Source organism: Lepidochelys olivacea, assembly GCF_965140295.1.
Source record: "Lepidochelys olivacea isolate rLepOli2 genome assembly, chromosome: 1".
Lineage (NCBI taxonomy): Eukaryota > Metazoa > Chordata > Testudines > Cheloniidae > Lepidochelys > Lepidochelys olivacea.
Genome location: NC_140411.1, coordinates 241,337,024 through 241,360,773, shown reverse-complemented (window position 1 = coordinate 241,360,773; position 23,750 = coordinate 241,337,024). Strand labels below are relative to the sequence as shown.

Sequence of the window (23,750 nt, the reverse complement as noted above, 5' to 3'; positions counted from 1 at the left end):
CATATTGCTATACATGGACAGTAAAAGGCAAGCATTTATATGTTGACCCTATACTGTGACACTGGTAAATCAGGTGCCAGCTCTTCTAAGTCTGTAGGCATCAGCTGAATACTGACAAATTCATAGCTGGAAACTAGACTAGCTCACCAGTACATCAGTCATGTTCAAGGCAGGTGTTAAACTTGTAAGGATGTGTCTAGACTCTAAAATGCTTATAGGATGCTGCATATATTAATATCACTTATAATCTCTGTAGTCCATAGTATAAAATTATTTTGAGTGTTTGCATTTTACACAATTACAGAGGTTTACTCACCAAATAGGAAAAGTGCTCATCCATGGCCCATTGAAAGCAAATGATGTATTATGTAGCATCAAAGGACAGAGACTTTGTGGACTGCATTCCTAACTCCCTCCAGGAAGGGGGGACCTATGTATAAATACATCCCTACAGTTTGAACTCTGGAGTGAAGGGGATAAAAATCCCTGACAAGGAAAAACTGGATCTCTTTCCTGCTGTCTGGACTCTGAGAGGCAGAGATTCCTAAACATAAGCAAAGAGAACCCCATGCTGCTTGGCTTGGATTAGCTCTGAAAGACATTCTAAATTGACAGATTACTACAACTCTGTCACCTTTTGAATCATGGACGAAAACTCATTTGTGTATATATGCTTGTTTGCTTTAACATGTAAATGACTCATTTCTGTTTCCTGGTTAATATAGCTTTAGTAAGTTTACTACAGGATTGGCTATCAGCATGCTCTTGTGTGTGAGATCTAAGGTATACATTGATCTGGAATAAGGACAGACCTTGGGACTGGGAGCAACCTGAGTATTTTGTGATTTTTAGTGTAATTGATCATTTATCACTGTCTGTGACTCCATGGCAAGACTAGTACAGTGATTCAGGAGTTCACATCTGTTGCTAGGTTGGTGAAATCGAATTATACAACATACCACCAGTTTGGGGCATCTACCCTACTTTTTGAGAGTCTGCTGAGGTTGGCAGTGACTGTCGTGAGCCACTCCAGACTTGTCACAATGGTGACATATACCCATTGTGAGTAACTGTTCCAAATGTAGTCATGACACAAATTCCTATGTTCTCTGACTGCCCATTAATCCACTAGTTTCAGCAATCCTGGGGTTCTCAAGTGAGTCATATACTGGAATTTTTCAGTCCCCAGTATTTTGTTTGGTTCAGTACTTGATAGACACCTTGATAAAGGCTAGCCTCTAACACTGTCTGCCCTGCGTTGCAGAACTGATATGTTCTGTTGCAGATCTCAGAACAGTGCCAGCATTACTTCTACCAGGAGAGAGGAGGGACGATATGGCAAAGTACGTATTTAAACCTAGGCAGTTAAGGGAGTATGTATACTTACAGTTAATGCATACTTTTACAATGTAGTTATAACCCCAGTAATAATCCCATTTTAGTCAGTTCCTGATGCTCTTTGGAATTTGTGCATGTGTTATGTTGACAGAATCACACAGTGCCAAGATTACAAGGGAAAATTTTTGCCATAGGTTGTCATCTGACAAAAATCACTTAAGAGGATACAAAAAATTGCAACAATCAGTAAGGGCCGACTTGAGGAGTGAAAGACTTTCACGGAGGTAGAGTTTGGGAACTCTGTGTAAAGACAAAAAAACCCTGTAACTATAAACAGAGACAGAAAATGTGGACATCTTGTATCCATTTTTTAAAGACAATTTGTAATCAAAACATGTTCCTTCTTCAAATTAGTATTTTGACTCCCATAAAGCAGTCCTCAGAAAAGAACCACTAATCACTGCTCTAAAGAGCACCAGAGAGAGAAAGAGAGAGAGGGAGGCGGTGAAAGAAGAATAGAACTGTATTCTCACTCCTAAAAGGAGGAGTCAGGGCTTAGTGTACAGAGAACTTCCATTCCTTTACTACTGACAGCTGAATTGCTGCCGTGAGTCTCCATGTTCCCTTCGGTGGGTTATTTCTCTCTAAATGTTTAAAGTGATAACTGTTTACTGTGTCTAACACAAGGCAATAGACAAGATTTCATGACCAAACAGTCTCTCATTCAGAGGCTGGGACTTAACATAAGTTAAAATTATGAACCAATACACTACAGTTTACACTGGCATGATACAGGGTGGAAAACACAAAGCCACTGGATGTGCAAAGGAGGGATTTGACAAAATTGCAGGTAAGCAAGCAAATAAAAGTGTGTCAGACTGCGAGAGAACGTTATGCTGTACTTGGAGGTACACGTTAAATGCAAACGCCTACCTTAATATAAAAATCTCAGACTTTATAGTATCAACTATACAAGAGAATCAGAACATTTAAAATTATGGTTGCACTGTGCTACAGCTTGGGAAAGATAGCAGCAGCAGCTGATTCAGGCACTGGAGCTATTCCCTGGGGAAGAGGACAAATAACAAAACAGGCTGGTAAAGGGGCAGACATCCTCTCATAGACGGCAGGAAATGAGGAGGGGGGAAATGGGTAAAGTAGCCACCCGGCACCTCCCCTAAGAGCATGGCAGTGTTGGGAGCAGCTGTAGCAGTTGGGAGAGGAGAAGATCCCCATTTATCAGATGGCCAGGGCCCTTGGGTAGGGTCAGGAATATAACAACTAGGGATGAGCTCTCAGCAAAGCATAGTTCCTAGAGTGCGTTGGTGGGGACCCTCCCTCATCTTTCATACTAGTCTCTTGTTAGTGGGTGTCCAGTAAATTTTTCAAAGTACCGAGGCCTGATGTGCGGGAATTGTCAATTTCACTCCTGCTCACCCAGTCCTAAATAGCTGCAGTGAAAATAGAAAAGGTCTTGTCAGCTTAATTTTATTTCAACTGGGGAAAGGTAACTGCAGCAACAAAAAGGACTGTTCATCTGTACTCATGAAACCTGTGCCACCTTGGGTCACCTTACATTTTTAAAAATGTAAGGGCATCGCAGACATTGATAGATTTTTATATTACTGTATAAAATATTAATATATACAAGGTATGTGCCAAATGGCAGAGTTATGATATAATATACTCACCTCTCCATTTGTACATGCCTACTGATTGTTCCATCAATTCACAAGACATTTCATACATATGCATGTGTATATTCTTGTATTTGAATAAAGAATTGTCTGCTATAATTAACAAGCCATACTTGCAAACCCATGTACCTGTATTTGCTAAACAGGGGCAGTTGTGATCTGGTGAACAAAACACAGGGCTAGGAGTCAGGAGACCTAGATGCCATCCTCATCTCTATCGTCAATTCACTGTGTAACCTAGGACAAATTGCATAACCTCTCTGCAGCTCAGTTACCCCACCTGTAAAATGGGGAGTAAAAATTATCCCTCTTCGTAAAGCATTTGGGACATCTATGGATTAAAAGTGCAAAATATTATTAATCAGTACAACCTGCATAACTGTTAGAAAGGTAGATTTAGTTGTATTAATAGAACAATAATGTTCAGAATGCAGAGAGAAACACTAATGCATCTGATGAAGTGAGCTGTAGCTCACGAAAGCTTATGCTCAAATAAACTTGTGGCACCTTAGACTAACAAGTACTCCTTTTCTTTTTACTAATGCTGCAGTGTAGGTCTAAATTAGAGAGCAAAGTTCAGGGGGATAGACAGAAAAGCAGCCATCAGTATCACTCTCCTGCCTGACCCACCCTGGTTCTTGCACAAGCACTGCAAAACAGGTCTGAATCTTTTCCCTTCTTTCAAGTTTTATTTCTTTTACACTTCTGGTTCAGGCTTTGTATATTTGACTAAAATCAGAGCTGGTCAACACTGGCAGTGTTTTTGGCATCAAACCAGGATAATCTGCACTAGTACATCCCACTTTTGACGCTGGCCCAGCACGTCTATACCAATGCAAAAACTCCAGAGTAGACAAGCTCTTAACTACTTTTTGTGTTTTACTTTACAAGTGTGGGAGCTTAGCTCCTGAGAGATTCTGCTCTCTTCAGCATTGATACCCATACCCATTTGTGAGACACTGTCAAAGTGCAATGTGAGTTTCTTAACAAAGTACTACAAGTCACAGTCAGTCTACTGCTTTGTATTCACGTTTATGAAGCAGAGAGCCCCTGATCACCTGTGTCAGGAGGTACATCCTAGATCAGCACAGAGGGTTTAGGAAATACATTTAGGGGAGACTGTGCAATGCTTGAGTGTTAAAGGTTCCCCTTCTGGATCAGTACAAAAGCCACTCAGGGCAACACGCAGGAAAAGCTCTTTCCAGGTGATATATCAACGTCCTATATAGTTTACCTTGAACATAACACTAGCTGTTTGTACAACTGTTTGAACACTTTAGCATTGTGCTGAATTTACTGGTCAATGTTTTACCATGCCACTTCTGATGATTAATAGTAAATTACAGGGATTTTCTTGAGTTTTAGACATCTCAAACTCTTTTAGTCAGTGAAGGCAGATAAAGAGAAAGAGAAATGTACTTTGTCAGGGAGTTTAAATAAAGTACAACAGTGTCCAGAGTTATACTGTAGCATTGAAATGTTCCCTCAGTTCAGGGTCTTAAAAACTGTAACTTCAGCACTCCTGTCTGAGTATTTCACTTACTTACTCAAAGTGAGAAGACCTCAACTTGTACAGCAAACAAAGCTCATATTAGTGCTGCCCTGCTGGCTCTACAGTAGTAACTTAACTCTATCCCCAGAACTGTGCTTGTTTCAATAATGCTGCCATACTACACAAAGGAAGATCACTTTTATCACGTGAAAAAACACAGTAAGCCAGGAAAGGAATTTTGTTTGCTTGTTTCAAGGAGGGTTTTTACAAACAATGGAAAGTATAAAAACCTTAAAGGGATTGATTAGACAAAAGTACCCTGAAGCTAAAGAAACAGAGAGTTCCAGCAACAAGCAAGCACTGGTACACAGCAGATGGATAGATTTGCTCAGTAATGCAGACCCATTGTTTTAGGTTGCTGGTTTTTTTTTAAAGGGGCCACGCCTGATAGTTGCCAGGCATCTATTGCTGCACATGCTTGCGAGATCGCTCACTTCACTCTATTTAGTGTTTTGGTTTGGATTTTTTAAATAAAATTAGTCAGTTTATTTCCCATTGGATTCTCAGAGGTCTAGTTCAGGCATCTTTCAGGAGCCAAGGGGACTGGAACAGTTACAAGATGCACACAAAGGGAAGGTGACAATAATTAGTTACTAAGCAGTTGATCATAGAGGGAAAGGGTTCTCTAAATCGGAGGAGTGCAGTATTTTAAATGTTCTACATCAAGACATCTGAGGTGATATTTTTGAAAGTACCAATTATATATATGGGTGATTTAGCCAAGAAGGACATGCAAGGTCAAGCAGCCCCATATTTGTTATACTTCCTCCTTTCCAACCAATCCCTAAATCTCCAAAAATCCCTGTTATTCTGCAGGGTTTACCTCTCTTGGTACAGTGCCAAGTTCCAAATCTAGCACCAGTGCCAGTTTGTGTGATATGCAGGCTCCATATTAACCAGTATTATTATACATTTACCATAATTCTCCGTAATCGCATAACTGTTTAATGGATTTCCCTCCGCCCTCAGAACAATACATTGCAAGTGCATCACTCACCCAGGGTCTCAGTCTGCCAGGAGTAAAACAGGCAATGTATAATTCTTCTGCATTTGGCTGAACAGGATTTTCCCTTTTGTGCGCTGCATTCCGTGTGTTCCCTGCAGTGCTCAGAGCAGACACAAACCCGTAAGAGCGGCTGGGAGCTAGACCCTCATGCCCCTAAAACTGAGCACAGATTTGAATCCTCAATTTGGGGGGAGCACCTTTTATCTATTGATGCTTGATCAGAAGGAAGGGCACAGTGACACCTGGCCTTTGGGTTGTGGGGAAGGAGAAAATAATAAAGTGGAAAATAAGTAGAGAAACCCAGAAAGATCTTACCTTCCCCTCCTCCAGAAAAAGGGAGAGTAAACAATGAGTCAAAGAATGAATGAGGTTAAATGGAAATTACATACTCAAGAGCCCATTTGGCGACCTCAGCCCACCACCTGACTCTCTAGCTTTAACCCCATGTGCTCAGCACTAATTTTAGTCTGGAAGTAGGGAAGAGGAACTGTTTTACCCCAAATCCACACCACCAATCCAAACAAACAATGTTGCCTTTGAATCAAACCACAATGATTTATACAGGCTGATCAAGGGGAGGAAAACATTTCAGTGTCAAGGTACTGGAACTGAACAGCAATCTAGTAAGTTACTGTCACCCACTAGTGTACATTTCCCAACAACCTGTAAGTGGTCACATTGGTGCTTCATCCCCTAAAAATAAACAGGCTTGCCTGAACCCTGAATCAACTGAGCTACCTAGGGTTCTTTCCCTCACTGCTGTTAAGAGTTTCCTTGGAAGAGAGAGGAAAGAAACAGTTTTCTGTAGCACTTGAATGTTATCAGCTAATAAAAAGCAAATGCCTGCCAAACACTCCTCTTCACGGAAGAGACTGCTACACACAATGAGTTCTTCTCACAGACACGACCTTGTTCTCACAACCTAAACATTTTGCTGGAGTAAGGCAAAAGCCAGGGACATAGTACTTGGCACTTGCATGGCCCTTCATTGGAGGATCTCAAAGCACATTACAAAGAGACACAGAAATTATCCCGTCATAAATATAAAGGGAATATATTTAAATATATAATAAATAAAATATAAAATAAAATAAAATATAACCATGATTCTGTATACAGAACTATAAAATCCCTCCTGGCAGAGGCAAAACCCTTTCACCTGTAAAGGGTTAAGAAGCTAAGATAACCTCGCTGGCACCTGACCAAAATGACCAATGAGGAGACAAAATACTTTCAAAGCTGGGGCGGGGGGCGACAACAAAAGGTCTGTCTGTCTGTGTGATGCTTTTGCCGGGACCAGAGCAGGAATGCTCTTCAGAACTCCTATAAAAAGTTAGTAAGCAATCTAGCTAGATTGGGGGGATTTTTTTTTGGGTGGGAAGACATCTTCAAGTGGGCTCTTTCCCTGTTCTTTATTTAATACACTTGGTGGTGGCAGCAGAGGGTTCAAGGACAAGGCAAAGTTTGTACCTTGAGGAAGTTTTTAACCTAAGCTGGTAAGAATAAGCTTAGGGGGTCTTTCATGCAGACCTAACCCTCAGTGTAGGCGTAGCTATGTCGATGAAAGAACACTTCCATTGACATAGCTATTGTTTGGGGAGGCAATATGAGACTATGTGATGGGGTTATGGCTGGCACAGCTAAACCAGTATAACCTCAGTCTTTGTTTCTAGTCAGTTTCACTTTTTCCTCTTTAAGATTCACTTCTACTGTGACACCTACAAGAAATCTGCCAACTACTGGTGGCTAAATGAGCAGCACCTCTCAACTGATTTGGAACTACACTGGTTAAGAGTGGGATCTTATTAAACAGTATAAACTTATGTTCATTATCTTTGCCCCTCCTCCCTGCCCCAACTCCCCTCTGATTTTTGTCACTCGCCTGTTGTACCTTGTTCCAAATTAATTCAAGTTAGTTTCTCAAGCTTTTCAATTCTGAAATCAGATCAAGTTACTATGCCTTATTGTTGGGCGCACTGGCAGATATTGTGAAGGAGAGAGCACTGGGACAGCAAATTATTGTGAAGGTTTGCTAGTGAGAAATGAAAAATTCAACCCCACCCGCAAACAGAGTCACCATCACCCCTCTCTTTTCTCAAAAGCCCCAACATCCTTCCAAGCCTTCCTCCCCTGGGGTCCAATCCACCAGCTTCCCTCACCCCTGCTTTCAATACCAAAAATTTAGAGCATACTGAAAGTTTGGGAAAAGGGTAAAATAAATGTAGTTTAATAGACAAACAACAAGAGTTTCTGTAATGATTGAACTATACAGGACCAAGGCAACAAAGGGGGTGGGGAGGACTTGGGGAAAGCAATGCCACATAGTTGTGGGTGGCAGCTGCAATAATCAGGTTTAATGTTCTTCACTGGAGCCAGGTTTTGCTCATCATCATATGAGCAATGACCAGAGACAAGAGTTACCTTCGTACCATGACAAACCCAGAGACTTTGCATCCAGAGGCAAAGCATATCAGGAAAGCAGTTATTCTGGGACATTACACAGCAAATCTACACTCGTGTCTCTCTCCCATTTAACCATTAAACTTCCTGATTAGTTCTCCTGTTGCAGTCACTGCTGTTGCCCTGGGAATCCAGAAGAGAACAGTTTAAAGGAAGGTTCTTGCACTGCACAGGAAGACTTCATCTTCAAAGAATATTCTGTTTTACCGGTTGAATCTGAGATTTTCCAGCCCCTGACACTGTGGACAATGAAAAATATGCGTGATTTACCCCCTCAGTTTGCATGACGACCTCCTAGGACTGAAGGGTTAATTCCTTTCTTTGGATGGGGGGAACTGGGTGAGATGGTAGGTTTGTCTGAGTTGGTATGAACGAACTACCAAAAACTACGTATGAACAGAACTGCCTCGGAGACAATGGAAGACCAGCAATGGGACATTAACTTCTAACAACTGTCAATTAAGGGAAGAACAACATGTGGAAGTAGCATGATTGCAACTGGAAAACACAGGGGGATAAGAACTGGGCTGACAAGGCCAAAGTGGGGGAAACGGAGATCCTGGAGGCTCAGGACCAGAGGGGTATATTATTACTGCCAACATGGATCCTCATCCAAGTTTTGCTTTTCCATTCTAAGCAAAGAACCTTAAATACTGAATTCCAGTTGACTAGCAAAAGCAATCTTATTTTGAAAAGGTTACTCTGCACTGCAAACAACTGCTGGTTACATCTCTTCCCAAGGGGATAAAGTCTCTAATAGGAGGGAGTTAATTTAGACTGACTGGGTCTAGAAGAGCCATAGTGAGTAACAAGTGCCAAAGTCTCAGGGTACAGGGACTTAGGGTTGCCACCTGTCCAGGTTTTATCCGGACAGTATAGGTTTTCGCTTCTGTGTCCAGGGAACATTTAGGGTTGCCAGGTGCCCCTTTTTTTTTCTTCTCTTTTTCTTTAAAAGGAAATTCCAGTCAAATGTACTGACGAGATACCAAAAGTCTGGTTACAGCAGGACAGGGAGAGGTGTCGGGTCATTAACCTGTGCCAGCCGCATCTCAGCCGGGGACCACCTCCTACCTGCAAGCAGGCTCCTTTAAACAATCCACAAAAAGAAAAGGAGTACTTGTGGCACCTTGGAGACTAACCAATTTATTTGAGCATGAGCTTTCGTGAGCTACAGCTCACTTCATCGGATGCATACCGTGGAAACTGCAGCAGACTTTATATACACACAGAGAATATGAAACAATACCTCCTCCCACCCCACTGTCCTGCTGGTAATAGCTTATCTAAAGTGATCATCAAGTTGGGCCATTTCCAGCACAAATCCAGGTTTTCTGGATTTTCTGTCATTAAACAATCCAGTGAGCAAATGGGGGGGGGGGGGATGCGGGGGAAGAGAAGGAGGAGGCAGTAGAGTCTTGGGGGTCCGGTTTCCAGCAATTAGATAGCAAACCTACTGGGGCTTCAGGGCTCCCCCTTGCAAAAAGTGGAGGTGTAGGGTCTTACAGTTAAAGGGATACCCTCCCAGAGAGGCTGTCGAAAAGTCAGAGGCAAAACATGCCCTCTTGGCTCTATGACAGCCTCCGCTTCCCAGTTTGGAGCATGGGCTGCTCAGAGCTTCCCTGATCTGCAAAAGGGAGATAACTGCTTTCTCCCACCCTTTGTCTTTTCTATTTAGTTTTAAGCTCTTCAGAGCAGGGACAGTTGCAGAGATAAAGTTTCTTGACACCTTAAATGACTGCTTCTTGGAGCAGATAGTCCTGGAACCCACAAGCGGGGAGGCAATTCTTGATTTAGTCATAAGTGGAGCACAGCATCTGATCCAACAGGTGAATATAGCTGGACGGCTTGGTAATAGTGACCATAGTACAATTAAATTTAACATCCCAGTGGTGGGGAAAACACCACAGCAGCCCAACACTGTAGCATTTAATTTCAGAAAGGGGAACTATACAAAAATGAGGAGGTTAGTTAAATAGAAGTTAAAAGGTACAGCGCCAAAAGTCAAATCCCTGCAAACTGCATAGAAACTTTTTAAAGTCACCATAATCGAGGCTCAACTTAAATGTATACCCCAAATTAAAAAACAAAGTAAGAGAACCAAAAGAGTTTGAAGAACAGCTAGCCAAAAAGACTCAGAAAGTATTAGCAAAAAAATTTTAAATACTTCAGAAGCAGGAAGCCTGCTAAACAACCAGTGGGGCCACTGGATTATCGAGATGCTAAAGGAGCACTCAAGGATAAGGCCATTGTGGTGAAACTAAATGAATTCTTTGCATTGGTCTTCACGGTTGAGGATGTGAGGGAGATTCCTAAACCTGAGTCATTCTTTTTAGGTGACAAATCTGAGGAACTGTCCCAGAATGAGGTGTCATTAGAGGACGTTTTGGGAAAAAATGATAAACTAAACAGTAATAAGTCACCAGGACCAGATGGTATTCATTCAAGAGTTCTGAAGGAACTCAAATGTGAAATTGCAGAACTGTGGTTTGTAACCTATCATTTATAGATTCATAGACATAATGGTCCCTTCTGACCTAAATAATCATCTAGTCTGACCTCCTGTACAACACAGGCCACAGAATTTCACCCACCACTCCTACAAAAAAAACCTCACACCTATATCTGTGCTATTGAAGTCCTCAAATCGTAGTTTAAAGACTTCAAGGAGCAGAGAATCCTCCAGCAAGTGACCCGTGCCCCATGCTATAGAGGAAGGCGAAAAACCTCCAGGGCCTCTTCCAATCTGCCCTGGAGGAAAATTCCTTCCCAACCCCAAATATGGCGATCAGCTAAACCCCAAGCATATGGGCAAGATTGATCAGCCAGATACCCAGGAAAGAATTTTCTGTAGTAACTTGGATCTCACCCCATCCAATAGCCCATCACAGGCCATTGGGCCTATTTACCATGAATATTTAATTACCAAAACCATGTTATCCCATCATACCATCTCCTCCATAAACTTATCGAGTTTAATCTTAAAGCCAGATAGATCTTTTGCCCCCACTGCTTCCCTTGGAAGGCTATTCCAAAACTTCACTCCTCTAATGGCTAAAAACCTTCGTTTAATTTCTAGTCTAAAATTTCCTAGTGGCCAGTTTATATCCATTTGTTCTTGTGGTCCACATTGGTACTGAACTTAAATAATTCCTCTCCCTCTCTGGTATTTATCCCTCTGATATATTTATAGAGAGCAATCATATCTCCCCTCAACCTTCTTTTAGTTAGGTACAGAGAAGGGCTACTAGGATGATCCGAGGAATGGAAACTTGTCTTATGAAAGGAGACTCAGGGAGCTTGGCTTGTTTAGCCTAACTAAAAGAAGGTTGAGGGGAGATATGATTGCTCTCTATAAATATATCAGAGGGATAAATACCAGAGAGGGAGAGGAATTATTTAAGTTCAGTACCAATGTGGACCACAAGAACAAATGGATATAAACTGGCCACAGGAAATTTAGATTAGAAATTAGACGAAGGTTTCTAACCATCAGAGGAGTGAAGTTTTGGAATAGCCTTCCGAGGAAAGTAGTGGGGGCAAAAGATCCTTCTTGCTTTAAGATTAAACTCGATAAGTTTATGGAGGAGATGGTATGATGGGATAACATGGTTTTGGTAATTAAATATTCATGGTAAATAGGCCCAATGGCCTGTGATGGGTTTTTAGATGGGGTAAGATCCAAGTTACCCGGGAAAGAATTTTCTGTAGTATCTGGCTGATGAATCTTGCCCATATGCTCAGGGTTTAGCTGATCGCCATATTTGGGGTCGGGAAGGAATTTTCCTCCAGGGCAGATTGGAAGGCCCTGGAGGTTTTTCGCCTTCCTCTGTAGCATGGGGCACGGGTCACTTGCTGGAGGATTCTCTGCTCTTTGAGGTCTTCAAACTACAATTTGAGGACTTCAATAGCACAGATATAGGTGTGAGGTCTTTTTTAGGAGTGGTGGGTGAAATTCTGTGGCCTGCATTGTGCAGGAGGTCAGACTAGATGATCATAATGGTCCCTTCTGACCTAAATATCTATGAATACTCCAAGGTCTTTCCTCCTCCATTACTTCTAATTGATGCATCCCTAGTTTATAACTAAAATTCTTGTTATTAATCCCTAAATGCATGACCTTACATTTCTCGCTATTAAATTTCATCCTATTACTATTACTCCAGTTTACAAAGTCATCCAGATCCTCCTGTAGGGTATCCCTGTCCTTCTCTAAATTGGCAATACCTCCCAGCTTTGTATCATCCGCAAACTTTATTAGCACACTCCCACTTTTTGTGCCAAGGTCAGTAATAAAAAGATTAAATAAGATTGGTCCCAAAACCGATCCTTGAGGAACTCCACTGGTAACCTCCCTCCAGCCTGACAGTCCACCTTTCAGTAGGACCCGTTGTAGTCTCCCCTTTAACCAATTCCTCATCCACCTTTCAATTTTCCTATTGATCCCCATCTTATCCAATTTAACTAATAATTCCCCATGTGGCATGGTATCAAGTGCCTTACTAAAATCTAGGTAAATTAGATCCACTGCGTTTCCTTTGTCTAAAGAATCTGTTACTTTCTCAAAGAAGGAGATCATTTAAATCAGCTGCTGTACCAAATGACTGGAGGATAGCTAATCGGACGCCAATTTTTAAAAAGGGCTCCAGAGGAGACCCCGGCAATTACAGACCATAGCCTGACTTCAGTACTGGGCACACTGGTTGAAACAATAGTAAAGAACAAAATTCTCAGACACCCAGATGAACATAATTTGTTGGGGAAGAGTCAACATGGTTTTTGTAAAGGAAAATCATGCCTCACCAATCTACTAGAATTCTTTGAGGGAATCAACAAGCATGTGGACAAGAGGGATCCAGGGGATATATTGTACTTAGATTTTCAGAAAGCCTTTGACAAGGTCCCTCACCAAAGGCTCTTAAGCAAAGTAAGCCGTCCTTGTATAAGAGGGAAGATCCTCTCATGGATTGGTAACTGGTTAAAAGATAGGAAACAAAGGGCAGGAATAAATGGTCAGTTTTCAGAATGGAGAGAGGTAGAGTGGTGTCCCCAGGGGTCTGTACCGGGCCCAGTCCTTTTCAATATATTCATAAATGATCTAGGAAAAGGGATAAACTGTGAGGTGGCAAAATCTGCAGATGATACAAAATTGCTCAAGATAGTTAAGTCCCAGGCAGACTGCCAAGAGCTACAAAAGGATCTCTCAAAACTGGGTGACTGAGCAACCAAATGGCAGATGAAATTCAGTGTTGATAAATGCAAAGTGATGCACACTGGAAAACATAATCCCTACTATACATATAAAATGATGGGGTCTAAATTGACTTGCCACTCAAGAAAGATCTTGGAGTCATTCTAGATAGTTCTCTGAAAACAGCAGTCAAAAAAGCAAATACAATGTTGGGAATCTGTAACAGGATGCTCTCCCTGCTAGGTTCAGCCTCCTGGCCCTGCTTCCCAATGAGTCAGGACCACTTCAAGCTGGTGCAATACCTGTGCTCTTTATTCCTGTGTCTGGTCCCCACCACCAAGTTGCAACTATTTACAGGTTTGGCCTAGCACAGGCCACAGTGGCAACAAGGTAGCAGGCTCCTGGCTCCTTCTGAGCCTACTCTCCCCTCCTGGTCTCCATGTCCCTCAGTGACTCACTTCCTCCCAAGCTTTTAGCCCATTAACGAGGCTGGCAGGTGTGGCCAGTTTCCAGGCCAGTCCTAGCTATTGGCCCAGGCGTAGGGTGACCAGATAGCAACCGTGAAAAAACAGGATGGGGGAAGGAGAATAGGCGCCTATATAAGAAAAAGTCCCAAAAAACGGGACTGTCCCTTTAAAAACGGGACATCTGGTCACCCTACCCAGGTGCAACCCATTTCCACAGACTGGGGCTCAAGCCAATTAGGGCTTCCCCTGCAGCACCCTGCCACAGAATCATTAAGAAAGGGATAGATAATAAGACGGAAAATAGCATACTGCCTCTATATAAATCTATGGTATGCCCACATCTTGAATACTGCGTGCAGATATGGTTGCCATATCTCAGAAAAGATATATTGATTTGGAAAAGATTCAGAAAAGGGCAACAGAAATTGTTAGGGGTCTGGAACGGCTTCCATCTGAGGAGAGATTAATAAAACTGGGACTTTTCAGCTTGGAAAAGAGACACCTAAGGGGGGATACGATTGAGATCTATAAAATCATGACTGGTGTGGAAAAAGTAAATAAGGAAGGGTTATTTACTCCTTCTCACAACACAAGAACTAGGGGCCACCAAACGAAATTAATAGGCAGCAAGTTTAAAACAAACAAAAAGGAAATATTTCTTCACACAATGCACAGTCAACCTGTGGAATTCTTTGCCAGATGATGATGTGAAGGCCAAGACTACAACAGGATTCAAAAATTAACTAGATAAATTCATGGAGGATAGGTCCATCAATGGCTATTACCCAAGATGGACAGGGATGGTGTCCCTAACCTGGTTGCCAGAAACTGGGAATAGGTGACAGGGAATGGATCACCTGATGATTACGTGTTCTGTTCATTCCCTTTGGGGCACCTGGCATTGGCCACTGTTGGAAGACAGACACTGGGCTAGATGGACCTTTGGTCTGACCCAGTAAGGCCGTTCTTATTGTACGTTTGTACAGCACCTAGCAAAATAGGGCTCTGATCCTGGCTGGGGCCTCTAGGCACTTGTGATAGCACCCTGCAACTTTGTAGGTTGTCCTGCATTTTTACACACATAAGGTAAGAGACCTGGTGAAAGCCATGCTGCTGGAGAAAGGAGGTCCTGTCAGGCATCAGGCCAGGTATCACTGAAAGTCATTCCCTACATGCCCCAGTGACACCAGCAGCCCTGTTCTGCCTGGCCACTCCCCGCTCACATTCCACGTAGTGTCGTTAGACTCATTTTATGAGCAATAAAATACACATATTTGAAGAAGTTTCTATAGGGAGGCCAACTGGCCTTCCCTTGCTCAGTAAGTGGCAAGATTCCAGCACTCCATGCTTCTGGAAACTCCACTTACCCTTCCCTTTTCCCTTATTGCTCTAGGTCAGAGGACAGGAAGTGACAGCAAATCTAGCACATGTTTTAATAAAATAGATTTGAATAACCGCCCCACTTCCACCATCTCTGTCTGTTTTGCTACTAGAGAAATAAACTTTCGGGGGGGGGGGGGGAAATCAGTGAAAACATTCTGCCACTTGGCTGTGAAAAGCAAAAGTCCTAGACAAACACCTGTCTCCATCACTCACTGAACAGCAATCCATCCCATGAAGATCTCCACCTCAGCAAACTGAAGAGATGAGAATTCTCACCTCCTCTGCTTCCCCCCCTGCAGTCACAAGACCATAGGCTGCAACAGCCAGAGCAGATCCCTGATATGAGGAGGACAGGCTGCTCTACACCCAAAACTTACACCTCTTTCATTAGAGTCAGTTTTTAAATTGATTAGAATTTGACCAATTGATTATCACAGCTTTGAGACTTTTTTCCTAGTTCACTGACAAGATGAAAGGGATGGGAAAATTCACTACTGTATACAAGCAGCAGGTACCTCATAGAAGCATGCCAGGATTTACACTATCCATTTTCAGATGGCTTCAAAAGGAGAAGAGATTTCTCAGTGACTACACAAGTGCAGAACCTCACACATACAGACCTTGTCCACACTAAACTGTTTTATAGTCTCCAGTCATTCCATTATAGCTAGCAAAGCTCCACTGAGGATACAAAAAGTGGAGGTACTACTGAAGATAGGAATCAGGTGGCCACTGGCATTTTTACCTACCTGACATCTAGAGCTGAACAGTTAGACGTGGTGATAGACGAGCATGAGCATTTTTATGTTCATGCTTCAGTGGGAGATCCCCCCCCGCCCCAAAGTCTATTGTAGACAACTTACATGCAAAAAAAGGAAAATAACTATACGCTTAAAGAAAAGGAGTACTTGTGGCACCTTAGAGACTAACAAGTTTATTTGAGCATGAGCTTTTGCGAGCTACAGCTCACTTAGTTGCTAAGGTGCCACAAGTACTCCTTTTCTTTTGCGAATACAGACTAACATGGCTGCTACTCTGAAACCTGTCTATATGCTTAAGTAATTTGTAATTTAGAAAGTTATGGGAGGGGAAACTCAAAATACTGTAGGGTTTCTTCTATTACCCACCCTAAGTACTTAGCAGTCACTTAGCACCCACATGCTTCAGAGGGAACGAACAGAACAGAGTAATTATCAAGTGATCCATCCATCCCCTATTGTCCTCTCCCAGCTTCTGGCAGTCAGGGACTGCCTAGGAACATCCAGAGCATGAGGTTGCATCTCTGGCCATCTTGGCTAACAACCATTCATGGACCTATCATCCATGAACTTATCTAATTCTTTTTTGAATGCAATTATACTTTTGCCTTTCACAGCATCCTATGGCAATAAGTTCCACCGGTTGACTGTATATTGTATGAAAAAGTACTTCCTTTTGTATTAAGCCTGCTGCCTATTAATTTCATTGGGTGATCCCTAGTTCTTGTATTATAAGAGATAAATAACACTTCCTTAATCACTTTCTCCACACCACACTAGAATATCCCCTTTCCACTATCATATCCACTTTCTCCTTAATCACTTTCTCCACTCTATCATATCCCCCTGAGTCATCCCTTTTCTAAGTTGAACATTTCCAGTCTTTTAAATCTGTCCTCATAGGGAAACTGTTCCACATCTCTAAATCATTTTTGTTGTCTTTCTCTGTACTTTTACCAATTCTAATATATCTTTTTTGAGATGGGGAGACCAGAACTGCATATAGTATTCAAGGGATGGGTGTCCCATGGATTTAAATAGTGGCATTATGATATTTTCTGTCTTATCTATCCCTTTACGAAAATGATTAGGGGTGTGGAATGGCCTCCATATGAGGAGAGATTAATAAGACAGGTGTCTCTTTTCCAAGCTGAAAAGTCCCAAAGGGGGGATATGATAGAGGTCTATAAAATCATGACTGGTGTGGAAAAAGTAAATAAGGAAGTATTATTTATTCCTTCTCATAACACAAGAACTAGGGGGCACCAAATGAAATTAATAGGCAGAAGGTTTAAAACAAACAAAAAGGAAGTATTTCTTCACACAAAGCACAGTCAACCTGTGGAACTCTTTGCCAGAGGATGTTGTGAAGGCCAAGGCTACAACAGGGTTCAAAAAAGAACTAGATAAATTCATGGAGAATAGGTCCATCAATGGCGTCCCTAACCTCTGTTTGCCAGAATCTGGGAATGGGCAACAGGGGATGGATCACTTGATGATTACCTGTTCATTCCCCCTGGGGCACCTGGCATTGGCCACTGTCAGAAGACAGGATACTGGGCTAGATGGACCTTTGGTCTGACCCAGTATGGCCATTCTTATGTTCCCTAATGATTCCTAACATTGTTAGCTTTTTTGACTGCCATTGCACATTGAGTGGATGTTTTCAGAGAACTGTCCACATGACTCCAAGATCTCTTTCCTGAGTGGAAACAGCTAATTTAAGCCCCATCATTTTGTAGGTACAGTTGTGATTATGTTTTCCAATGTGCATTATTTCACACTTATCAACATCGACTTTCATCTGCCATTTTGTTTACCAGTCACCCAGTTCAGTGGAATTCCTTTGTAACTCTTCATAGTCAGCTTTGGACTTAACTATCTTGAGTAATTTTGTATCGTCTGCAAACTTAAGACCACTAGCTTATGTCTGATGTAACAGAGAAGGGGAACCAGTGGAGGGATGCAAAGAGAGGAGGTGATACTGACATGGTCAAAGCCAGGAGCTAGGATAATTATTTTTACAGCAGCATTTTGAATGGGCCTGAGCGGGGCAAGATGGGATTAGCCAAGGGTAGCGAGAGGGATGTTACAGTAATCGAGACGACAGATGATGGCAGCCTAGATGAGAGTTTTAGCTGTGTGGATGGATAGGAAAGGCCATATCTTAGAGATGTTATGAAGAAAAAATTGGCAAGATTCAGGCACAGCCTGGATACAAGGCTCTAGAGAAAGGGTCGAGTCGAAGACAATGACCAGGTTATGGGCTTGAGTGACAGGGATGATGCTGATGAGATTTTCCCACAATTTCCACTGCCTCTTTCACCCTCTCCCATGGAAATGAAATTAAGTTTCTAGCTTTTTCTACTTAATTCAGCTGTTTTGCTGACTGGAGCATGCAGAATGCAAAGTAGAGCACCAAAGGTGTGAAATCCATCAGCCAACATCCTTCTTTTCTCAATGAAATATTCCACTTTGAACCATCTGAATACCAGTACTATTAAGAAAGTACTTTCCAAGGAAAGCTAGAGCTTTAATTTCATGTATCTATTAGGGTTGGTCCCCATAATCCTACCTAATACTTTCAGATTGCGATAATGCCAAGATTTTTGGGAAGAAAGGGAAGATTGCTGCTCAGTTTCTTTTTGCTACCAAATCCAATTATCAGGGTTAGATGACATGGTGATCAAAATGCCTCAGCCCGGTCTATGTCACAGCTGCCACTGCTGATACCAGTGCATGGGAGGTGCACTGCTGGTCAGTTACACACACCCAGTAAATAACACCCTATAACTATCAAAATGTTATGCAAGGCTTTCCTAACCACCCACGAAGTTGGGATCTAGTCCCACTATTAATATGGATCTAGATACAGCTAGAGAGAGAGCCCTAGCTACTGCACTGAAGGAATATTTACAGGACAGCAGAAGCATAGACAAGTAAGACAGTAACACCACAACTTGATTAGGTAAGTTAGTGTGTATGATTATCACAACATGCTAGAAAAATATTTTGAAATCCTGCAAGAAGTCAGCAACACTCAACACAACTGTTCTCTGGTCATATCTGTCACAACAGATAGGAAACTCTCTAAACAGAAAGTCCAACATCTGCTCTGCATTACCATTTGTTTTACAACAACTCAAACCTTCTCACAACACAAGTAATTTTCTAATCTTCATCAAAAGGGACTTGCATAATAACTAAAATTTCTCCAGTGATACATGTTTATAAAACTCTCCTGAGAGTTTTGGGAGAAAAAGATTAAGACAAGCACACTAAAAGGAATGTTTGAAACCCACATGAGGCAGGGAAGTTTAGGATTAAATGTCATCCTGACCTCACCCCTCTGTGTCTAGGTTTGCACCAAATATATACAATTACATACTGCTCACAAAGACAACAAACATAGGGGTTAGTTATGAACAGGATCTGTAATTTATTGTATTCAAATTTATTGTAATTCAGAGTCAAGTTTTAATGTATTTGAATTCCAAATTATGAACTGAGTTATATTTCACATATATCATTGGTTACTTGGGTAATGTAACTACTTGAAATAGGGCAATTTGGCATCTGTTCTTTAACTTTTTTATTCAATTGTAAAAATGAACAAAGATTTTAGAATCAACTACAAGTCTATTTGTGTATTTCAACTATAGTATTCTAGAGAACCAATTAACATAATTATTAAATAGGTTTGAGTTCATCTGTTTCTTGAAGATAAGTGCTTTAGAAAGCTACAATTCTGAAAATGCAAGCTAAATATATTTTTTCAGTGTCCAGTTTCTGACAAGTGTGAAATCTTCACTTGGGAGCGGAGGATGAATGGGTAGTGGATTTTTTGGGGGCTAAATTAAAGGGACACTGTCAACTCCAATTTGACTCCAAGTGTAGCTTTTGTGCAAATTTTTACAAAACATAAGGCCAACAGAAATACTCCCATGATCTAAAAAAAATTAGTTCCCATGGAAAGTTATTTTTAACACATACATGTGCCTTTGCAGGATTTGCAATCCAAGCACAACACTGGAAGGTGTTAGTGACAATAAACAATGAAACTGGCTTCACTGATTTTCGTTCTTTAAGCGGAGAGAAATGCTGACATAAATTAACAGCATCAGTAGTGAAAAATAAATTGGATTTTTAAATTTCTTTCAATTTTAATAATGTAAAGTGTTCTTGCAACACACAAAAAAGCTGTTTGAATATACAGTACAATTTTTAACTTGAGTGTTCCTTTTTACGTTCCCTTTTCAATTACTAAGCAAACTAAGAGTTAATATTCCTTGACAACCTTAGCTGAGAATTTCCAAACTTCTGCATATCTAAGTTTTGCATAATGTTCTCTCAGCTGTTTTTATAAGTGGGAAATTGTAGAAGTCTAAACACAGTGAAGTCTACAATTGAAGAACAAGATTTTCAGCCAGATATTTAATTTACTTTGTGTGTTACCAAAGTAAATGATGCTTCTTAAAGTGATAGACCAAGCTAGCAGAAGAGACCACAAGAGCTCCCTCTCGTAATACCTGTGTTCCCTTTAGGCAAGTACAAGGCACTGTCAATCCATAGTACTAACATTAAATGGGGGTCTGGATGAAATAAGAGATAGTTTCATTCTGTGGCTTTGAAAAAGGGGATACATTAATATACCTTATTGTTATGGAAAAAGCTGCATGTGCAGAAGTAAATTTTCAGACATTTATTTGTTAAAAAAACAATATTGCAACTAGTATCCTGTGCCACAAATTTCAAACTCCTAACCAGAGAAAATATAATATTAGAAACTGGGTTTTATAACCTGAAACAACTCTATAACAGCGTAACAGACACTACCGAAACACTTGTTTGCTGTAGATGAGAATGCAATCACTATAATAAACCTGCATTAGTAATAAAGGTGTTAAGAGGGTAGAGTATGCCAGAGAAGGAGGCATCTACCTGAGAATCCATACACGCACCCCAAAAGGTCAACCTATCCATCTGTTAATCTTGGAAGTACCCTATAATATATTATGCCTGTCCAACAGGACATTTGGATAGTCCTAAGGGGGTATATACTGCATGCCACTGGAAGACCTTGGTCCACTAACAAAACAATGCTCTTCAGAGATTTCTCCCATGAATTGGCAGAGCAAAGTAGTGTTTCCTCCCCAACTCCTCCAGAGTTAACCTGTAACCACCAAATTTGTACCCATGTAAGGGCAAACATAATCATGATCTCCTTCAGCATTTCCCTCCTTCCCTCCCAAATTCACATGACAAGGAGATCAGGCAAGTGGGATAGTATTGAACAAATCTGCACAAGCTTGCAAGTCAAGAAGGTCCCCCACCACATCTATTGGAAGGGCTCCAAGCAAGCGCCTCCTGACCATTAAAACATTATGGCCTCATCCTCCCGTCCCTACAGTTTGAGCCGACTCACCAGGTGAAGGCGCCAGTGTTAAGTACAACCCCTGATCACAGGCCAATGTCAGGAGTTCTTTCGTTCCAGATTTCTGACACAAGCTGGACAGGCTGCCCACACTCAGAGCACGAACTGGGCCCGGAGACCTTCTGCAGGGATGAACTGGGAGTGCATTTTCCCCTCCCCGCAGGCTATTCTCTCAGTGGCCTGCCCGCCGGGTTGAGCTATTCCCCATTAAGGGTTGTTTTTTTTCCCCCAGACCCCCTACAGGCACACACGTCCCTGAAGCTGGCAGGGAGAGGAGAGGGGAGGGGGCTCAGATCCGCGTCAGCCCGTCGGCGCTGGGAGCAGGCGATGACGGATCCCCCACGGCGCTGGGGCAAGGCAGGTCCCGGTTTTCCTGCCCGGTCCCGCACCGCGAGCCGCCTTCTCCAGGGGCGGGGGCTGCTGCGGCACTGCCGCCCTCAGCGGAGCCGTGCGCCGGCCGCCAACGCGCCCCTGCGGCCGGTGCCCGCTCCGCAGCCAGGCGCCTGCCAACGCACTGCGGGAGCGCGGAGCCGGGCTGCGGGCAGCGCTGTCGCCGTCGCCCCCGGGGCGAGCCTCCAGCCGCCTTCTCCGACCCTGCGCCGGGCCAGGGAGACCCCACCTGCCCGCCCGCCCGCCCTCAGCGGCGCGCTCCGGCCAGCAGGCGCCGCTTCCCAGCCCGCCCGGACCGCGGCCCCCGGGGGCAGCTGGGGGAAGGAAGCGGGGGCACCAGCCCGGCTCGGGGGCAGGGGGGGGAGCGGGAGGTGCCAGCCCGGCTCGCGGCCCCCGGGAGCAGCCGATCCCCCGGGCCCGGGCCCCCCGGGGAGCTGCCCCACTTGCCTCACGCAGCTCCTGCGCCCGGGCTCCCGGCGCTAAGCCATGTGCGGCGGGTCCATCTCCCGGCCCCGCTTCTCCTCCCCGAGGGCGGGCTCTGCGCTCCGGTCCCGTGCAGCGGCGGCGGCGGCGGCTGGCCCCTGGGCAGCTCCTCCTCTCCGCCCTAGAGGGAGCCACCCGGGTTACTCTGCCCAAGGCGGGAGCGGGGGTGGGGTGGACATCGGCTCCTCCGGCTGCCAGGCCCATGAGAAGCGAAGGTGGGGGGGGGGGGGCTGTGTCAAAAGCTACCCGCTCTCGCCACCCCTCTGGGAAGGAATAATGGTGCGCTCCGAAGTCGGTTATAAATCTCCCTGGCAGCGATTGGCTGCGATGTGGAGACCGGCGGGAGGGTGAGAGCTCGGCTGACCAATAGGACAGAAGGAAGCCGGATCAAACCCTTGCAGCAGGCCAATGCGGTAGAGATTTAAAGTGCCAGTGCGCGTTGTGGGGCAGGCCCATGGAGTTAGAATAGATACAGGTGACAGGAGTCCCGGTGTCTGGAAACGTCACCGGGACTGTCAGCGGCACGGGGCAGCCCGCTAGCGCAGGGTGCAACTTTTAAAGGCTTGGGGTGACATCCCCTCCCCCCCCCCCTTCACCAGAGAGCTCAGGGCTGTTCTCCACCCCTGGGTGACAGAGCCAAGAGCCTTGAACCCTTCACACAAAACCTCTAGCACACACCGCTCTCTGCGGGGCGCGAGGGCAGTAACCAAACAAGCAGCACCTAAGCTGAGGGAGGGCGTCAGGCATAGGAGCAGCAGCCAGGAATGCCTCCGTCCCACACCCGGCTGTCACTGACCTGTGGCTTTGGGCAAGTCACGAAGTTTATTTCAGTTCTTCCCTCTGTAAAAAGGGGATAATCTTACCTGCAGCCTAAGCCTACGGGGAAGGTTCCCACATTTTTGTAAAGCCCAAGCCCTTGGGATATGAAAAACAGTCCCCCCGAATTGTAAATATTATTACGGTGGAGGTTAGGTGAAAGCTCATTGAAACTGGTGGGCATAACCACCACCCTCCAGTAAGGATAAATATAAAAAACAATTAATCTCCTTCATGGAATAGAGATTGTTTCAGCTATCAGAAGCCACTGCCCAAAACACAGGCCACGTATAAGGAGGTGAAATATATGGTCTGAGGGGTTTTCCTGGACTTGTTGCCAAGGCAGAAAGAGCAGAAATACTATAGAAGCAGACAGCGAATGCAACAAGGAAGACCCACACCCTCACCTTCCTCCCCGCCAGCAGCTGAAGAAGCACTTATAGTGGGACCTTGAGAAAAAGGGAAGAGAAACAGCTTTTAGGAAGGAGTGCTGGATGAAAAGAGGCTTGGAACTGTGAATAAAGAATATCTTCTGCTATTTCATTCCTATTGTGTTCAGAGCAACAGGATTGCATCAGAGAAATACCTCACTCCAGCCTCAATTTCACCTAATGGAAACAACTTGCACTACCCTGACTTTTGCCTAACTGCTCCAGTCAAGGGAGTTAACATCATTACTGGAAGGGCAGGGTAATTATACATTCCAATTATTTAAGAAAGTGTAAGAAGAGCCTTAGCCTCAATGGGGTATTTTAGGTTTCATGATTTAGCCTTGCCA

General features: G+C 43.4%; 1 protein-coding gene across 6 annotated transcripts in view; it reads right to left on the bottom strand.

Annotated features, from left to right (window-relative positions):
* MICAL3 (microtubule associated monooxygenase, calponin and LIM domain containing 3) overlaps positions 1-22,317 on the bottom strand; it is a 239,392-nt gene extending 217,075 nt beyond the window's left edge. For 3 of the 6 annotated variants that reach the window (XM_084616999.1, XM_084616998.1, XM_084616996.1), the window contains exon 1: positions 22,121-22,307. The gene's annotated coding sequence lies outside the window, so the exon portion shown is untranslated. Of the gene's footprint in view, positions 1-22,120 lie in introns of all 6 variants that reach the window. The other 3 variants (XM_084616994.1, XM_084616995.1, XM_084616997.1) reach the window with 2 other exon arrangements.
* Between the last annotated feature and the right edge of the window lie 1,433 nt (positions 22,318-23,750).